Below are 6953 nucleotides of genomic sequence, written 5' to 3'. Positions count from 1 at the left end.
TCTTTTTGTCCCTGGTATGTGCCATTGAGCTTGGACCTTTTCCGCACTATCGCCGGATCGGCCCACTTTTCAGCGTGACACAACCACCATCGCCGACACTTGAGCCTATAAAGCTTCGCTTAAAAAGGAAGAAAAAAAGTGCTAGGGCGCAAGAAGGAGAGCGAAAAACAAATATCGTGCCGCTTTTCTTTTTTTTTTCGCCGCTGTAGTACCGTCATCCGTCCGCTAGGGCCTAAGTGAAATAGGCGCTAGCGTCGACTGAGCGTCTGCTATACGAGAGCCAATGGGAGATATAGGAAGATTCACTCCCCTGCCGCGGATGCGTGTTTCTATTTGCACCCAAGCCCCGTGCTCGACCACTGCGCCGCCATGCGCCGCTCGCGCGTACCATGTTTCTAGGTACTTTCTTTCGCCGAGGGAGGAGGCGCTGAGCCACACGCTCCCTAGATTGTATGGGTTTGTCCGTAACGTTGGCTTCGGAGACTTGAGGTTCGTTTACGCGACGCTGGCTTCCCGCCGCCGCTGTTGGAACGGAGAACACGCTGGGCTGGTGGTGACTAGGCATCTCTGTTTTAATGATCCAAATATAATCTCACTATCAGGATGGGAGCAGTCTACCTGACTGGATCAGTGTTTTTTTTATTTGGGGTGTTGCCAACGACCGCCGTTTCGCCGCGGCACCGGGGCACAACCGGCCGCGCCACCAAACAGGAAAAAACAAAACAAAAATGGTGATACCAAGAAAGAAAGTACACTTCCTTACCGAGACGCGATTCCAACACGCGTGCCCACAGTCCCTAAGCGAGCGTCGTAATCAGTAGGCCATACACCCACCCTTCCAGAGCGTGCATTCATGCTTGCTTGCTTGGTTGGTTGGTTGGTTGGTTGCTTGCTTGCTTGCTTTCTATGCCATGGCGCATACCCACCACGGGGGTTTGACCAAGTAGCCGGCGGTTAAACAGGTCGGTTGAAATTATTCAATGAAACTAACTGATGTTTGAGCCGTATTTCATTTTATCGTCTCAGTTCGTGTGGTCGGAGGAGACATACATTGAGAGTATGTTACCGAGCGTGCGGTTGAATTGTTCCGCGAGTTCATTGGTTTGAGGATGGTACGCGGTTGCTGTGCGATGAACGACGTGGCACTCATTGAGAACAGCTTCGACTACTTCGGAGAGGAAGACCCGTCCGCAGTCACTGAGCAGCTCCTGGGGTGGCCCATGATGTAGGATGAATCGACGAAGCAGGAAGAAGGCAACGCGTCACACGCGGTAGCTGCCGGAAGCGCCGCAGTTTCAGCGTATCGCGTAAGATGGTCGACTGCAACAATGGCCCAGCGGTTTCCAGCCGAAGATATGGGAAGGGGCCCGTACAAATCTATACCGACGCGCCCGAAGGGCCGGGTGGAGCAAGGTAAAGGTTGCAGCCCAGCTGCGAATGTCGTCGCGAATGGCGAAATGGTGAGCTTGACGGCGCAACGTGCGGGTTGTAGACCTGGTAGATGGATCAGAGAGCCAGCCTATAATCGACGCAATCCAGGGGTCCTTGAGCTGCTCGGAAGCGATGGTGTGAATGTCGATGGAAGACAGTCAACCGAGATATATTGTTGTCAGCCAATGGAGAGCGCGAGAGGGCATCGGCGTCCGAGTGGTGTCGTCCGCTGCGGTAGAGTACGCGGATGTCGTAGCCTTGCAGGTGAAGTGCCCAACGTGCAAGACGGCCGGACGGATCTTTCAACGACGCCAGCCAACATAGTGCGTGGTGGTCCGTGATGACATCAAATGGGCGGCCATACAAATATGGCAGAAACTTATTAAGAGCCCAGATGATCGCGAGACATTCTTTTTCAGTCACGGTGTAATTATTATCGGCTTTTGTAAGCGTTCGGCTGGCATAAGCAACGACATAGTCAGGGAACCCTTGCTTGCGTTGCGCGAGGACAGCGCCAAGGCCAACACCGCTGGCATCTGTTTGGACCTCTGTAGGGGCCGTCGGGTCGTAGTGGCGCAAAATTGGAGGGGAAGTCAGCAAACGACGAAGTCTTGTCAACGCCTCGTCGCACTCTGATGACCACGAGGTGAGCAGCCCGTTGCTCCCTAGGAGCTTCGTCAGGGACGATACGATGGCGGCGAAATTCCGAATGAAGCGTCGGGAAGTAGGCGCACAGGGGTGCGATCGCGCAAACAGCTCGCTTTTCCGTTCCTTCGCTTGCCTTCTCGTGATCGGTCAGAATTGTGATTGCGTCAGCGCCCGTCAGAGATAGCGGGGCGGTAGCGCAGCTTTCCCACTTTGTGACGTAGCAGTGAAACCGAACGTGCGGAAAGCGAGCTGTTTGTGCGATCGCACCCCAGACCGATGAAACTGCGCAATTCATTGGTGGACGTTGGCTTGGGAAACTCGGCAACGGCGCGAAGTTTGTCGGGGTCAGGGAGAATTCCGTCCTTGGATACGACATAGCCAAGTATCATGAGTTGCCGTGCAGCAAATCGGCACTTCTTTATGTTTAATTGTAGGCCGGCGTTCGATAAACACGTCAAAACACGCCGGAGGCGTTCGAGGTGCGTGGGGAAATCGGGCGCGAAAACTACAATGCCGTCAAGATAGCACAAACATGTGTGCCACTTTAAGCCTCGCAGAAATGTGTCCATCATGCGCTCAAATGTCGCGGGCGCATTACAGAGTCGAAAAGGAATGACGTTGAACTCGTACAAGCCGTCGGGCGTGATAAAGGCTGCTTTTGGCCGATCGACTTCTTCCATAGGCACTACGCAATACCCGGAGCGCAAATCCAGAGATGAAAAGAACTCGCCTCCTTGCAGGCAGTCAATTGCGTCGTCTATGCGTGGCAGAGGATAGACGTCCTTGCGAGTGATCTTGTTAAGCCGGTGATAATAGACGCAAAACCCGACGGAGCCGTCCTTCTTTGCAACAAGGACGACAGGCGAAGCCAATGGACTTTTCGAGGGTCGATACTTCGCGCCGAAGCTGTCGTCGACTTGATCGTTAATCACACGACGTTCGCTGGCAGAAACGCGATACGGGTGTTGTCGAAATGGTGGGTGAGAGCCAGTGTCGATGTGATGCGTGACAGTTGAAGTCCGACCCCGGGAAGCTTGCCCCACGTCGAAAGACAAACGAAATTCTTCCAAGAGGGAAAGCAGCTGGGAACGCTGGGCCACTGTAAGGGTTCTAGCGATGGAGGAACCAAATACATCTCTGGAGAACGCGTCTTGTGTAGAAACGGCACTGAGCGTAGGGTAGGTTGCGCAATTTGGGTAGTCGGACACGTCGATAACTTGCACGTCGTCGATGGCTTCCACGGTACCAACACATTCTCCTCGGAGCAGCATGACGGAGTATGGGCACGGGTTGCAAACGAAAATTGCGCTAGTGCCCTTGGTGATGTCCACGGTCGCAAAAGGTAGCAACAGGCCCTTCGTTGCGAGGAAACGGCCAGATGGCGAAAGTAATGCAATGGCGTCCGAGAGGCCACTGCAATGCATGGACACGATCATTGAAGTGTTGGGAGCAACCTGAGTGTCGGCTTCGACGATAAGTTTCCTGGAAAGCGACGGACCGTCAGTGGGCGTGAAATCTAGCAGCGGAAATAGTTCTATTTCGGCCCGTGCGCAATCGATAACGGCATTGTGGCGCGAGAGAAAATCCCTGCCGAGGATGACATCGTGAGAGCAGGAGGAAATGATGAGCTATGGCGTATACAACTTCCTGAATTTCTACACGAGCAGTGCAACACGCCAAGGGTCGAATATGCTGAGAACTGGCTGTGCGAAGGGATAGTCCGGACAGGGGCGTCGTGACTTTTCGAAGTAAGCGGCAAAGTGTAGCGTCCATAACACATACGGCTGCTCCTGTGTCCACGAGTGCAGACGCGCGGACACCGTCGACAAAGACGTCTATCACATTGGATGGGCTGCAATGAGGACTTGTGCACTTCGACGTTGCCGCAGCCCTCGCCTCTGGTACTGCGACTGTTTTCCTCATCCCGAGGGGCGGCACGAGGCCGCATCGGCGATAACGAGCGCCGGCGTGGAGATGAGGAACGGCGGGTGTTCGGCGGCGGGTGGTATGTCGGTGACACACCGGATGGTGGGTCGTAATATGGACGGGGCGCACGGTTCGTCATGGAGGCTTCGATGCTGGGCGGCTGCACACGATCATAAAAACGGGCCACGTGACCGGCGTAGCCGCAGGCAAAGCATATAGGCCGGTTTTCAGAGGTACGCCACCGGTTCGCTGTAGCTGGTCCCGTCCACGTCGGAGCACGCCCTGGATGGAGCGGCTGGTGATAGGATTATAACGGGCTGCACCGGTGGCCGAGCCACGACGTCGGCATTAGTGAGGGGCACCTGAGCAGAGAGTGGGTGGGGTCTCACGACGACTTCAGCGTAGCTGAGTGGTGCTGGTGTCGGTGCCTGTTGGGGTGGTGCCAGGACCTCGGTATATCGCGGTGGCACAGGCGCAGGAACATGGTGGCGTTGGTTGGGCAAGACCTCGGCGATTTCTTGCTCGATGGCGTGGCGGAGCGGATGCACGACAGTCGAAGCGGACCTCGGCACATGCGGCGGCTGAGCAAATGGTACCAAGGAGAGTTGGCGGGCGACGTCCTCCCAATTGAATGCCTTCATTTCCGCAAGCAGTGCGGTCTGGTCGAAGATGGTAGCCAGACCAGCAATGTGTTCGTCGCGTGATGAAGACCGACGAGTCAACGAGCGCTGCCTGCTGCGTAGCTCCTCGTAACTTTGGCATAGCGTAACGATCTCCGTGACGGATTGCGGATTCTTAGCGAGCAGCATGTTGAAAGCGGGGTCCTCGATTCCTTTCATAACGTTTGATTCTGTACGATTCCGACATCTTGGCGTCCACGCGCTTATACAAGTCCAGGATATCCTCGGTGTAGCTAGTGAAGGACTCACCCGGCTGTTGGGCTCGTTCTCGCAAGCGGGCTTCTGCTCGCACCTTGCGCGCAGCAGGACGACAAACACGGCTACTAAGGAGGTCCTGAACGCGGACCATGTCGGAACTTCCGTCTCGTGGTTGTTGTACCAGAGGCTTGCCACGCCGGTGAGGTAAAAGAGCACGTTGCTGAGTTTCAGGGCATCGTCCCATTTATTGATGACGCTTACTCTCTCGTACGTCGACCGCCAGTCCTCCACGTCGGTGTCGTCGGTGCTACTGAAAACAGGAGGATCCTTGTGGCGAGGTAGACCAGAGCACACGACGGAGGGTGCAGGAGGCGTTTGCTGGGACGTCGGCTTAGATGCGTCCTGAGACATGGTTGAAGAGAGGGTACGGGATCGAAGCTCCAGGATGCGTTCGAGCGTAGCACTTTCCACCACTTGTAAAGGCGTTTATTGCACACATGCCTTAGGGCCAACCGTTGGATCAGTTCAAGGAACCGCGAGTGCGAGCGGCGTAGTCCGAGCGATGCGCTGGAGAGACTGACCCACTAGACAGCGCTGGTAAGGATGCCCCAGTGCATCATCCCTCTTCTTCACTACATATGGTATTGTTTTCTGATGAGTCGGGTAATTTCTACGCCACGTATGTAAAAGCGAATTGCTTTTGTTTGTAATGCCACCCATTCACTGATTTCGCGCGTTTTGCCTCTACACGCAGTACTCCTATGTCTAAATACCAAAATGACACATGATGTTACGTGCTTGTAAATGTACTATGCTTGTAATTTACTTTTTTTTTCAGATGATGCCGTCCGGTGGAACTTCATACAGGTACTACTGTTTGCCTGGGGTCACAACGTTGGATGAACGCACAAAAAGCGCGGAACGAGCTTTTATATAGAGCAAAATAAATGTTTCCTCATTTCACAAGGAGTCTTGCGTGTACTTTGTGAAATCGCACGTGGCACAGATTCGATGGGACGTGCCAAGATCGTTGGCAATCATTTTTACCTATAATCAGCCGATTCCGCCTGACGACCATGCGCGGTCGAGCAAAAAAAAAAAAAAGGTCGCAGCCGGTGTGCTCGCTAGCGTTCAAAAGGCGCGTGCCCAAAACCGAAAACGGAAGTGATTGATGCCGACCGCTTGGTGCGCTGCAGTCAATTCGGCCGCTGGGCTCTAGGCTCTTGTTAAATTCCTTTCTTTATGCCGGGCTTGTCGGGGCGCGTCGGAAGCCGCCGGTTACGTTGGCTGCGCTGGTGCGCTCGACTATGGGCGTCTTGCTCTGGAGTTTGAGGTTTAGTAGCGGCTCCTGGTGGTGGCGAGAAAAGTTAGCTGGGAAGTGCCAGCATAGAGTGACATACGGATTACAAGAGTGGCCACTCCAGCCTAAAAGCGGCTGAGCTGCGCAGCTTCATGCCGCCCGCAAGAGGACAATACAACACTTCCTGTCCCCAAGGGAACGCGCCTACTAGTTATCTTTTCTTAACTTTTCTAGTGCACTATACGTCTACTTGCCTATGTGGCTGTAGACGTAGACGTTATCAACGGGATCAGCCAGCCGTGAGCGGTGGATAGCGCTTTCATGTAAAAGGGAACCAGAACAGCAACGAAAAGAGGCAGCATCACCTCGCAGTGCGGTCAAACTGGATGTGATTGCCTGTCAATGATGTGGACAGGACGGCGCGCACTATACCTTCAGGTATGGTACGGACACGCGCTCCTCTGTTCGCGTTCCATTTGACGCCTATAGTACATGACCGACGAGGAGTTTCAGAGTAATTTTCACCTTGCGAAAACATGAGTGCGCTGGCTCTGTGACGAGCCAGGCGAAGACCCTCGTCTGCGGAGACAGCGTGAAGGGCTTCATTCGCTCACAGTCGAAGAGCAAGTCCTCTGCGCCCTCCGTTTCTACGGGACTGGGAGTTTTCAGGGAATCGTCGGCGCCCAGCGTTACATTGGACGTAATCAAACCACTGTGTCAGAAATTTGTCTGACGTGCTTATCGATGCGGCAGTGCGTAAGCAGTGGCCG

The sequence above is a fragment of the Dermacentor silvarum genome, chromosome 7, assembly GCF_013339745.2.
Source record: "Dermacentor silvarum isolate Dsil-2018 chromosome 7, BIME_Dsil_1.4, whole genome shotgun sequence".
Classification (NCBI taxonomy): domain Eukaryota; kingdom Metazoa; phylum Arthropoda; class Arachnida; order Ixodida; family Ixodidae; genus Dermacentor; species Dermacentor silvarum.
This window is presented reverse-complemented; position numbering follows the sequence as displayed.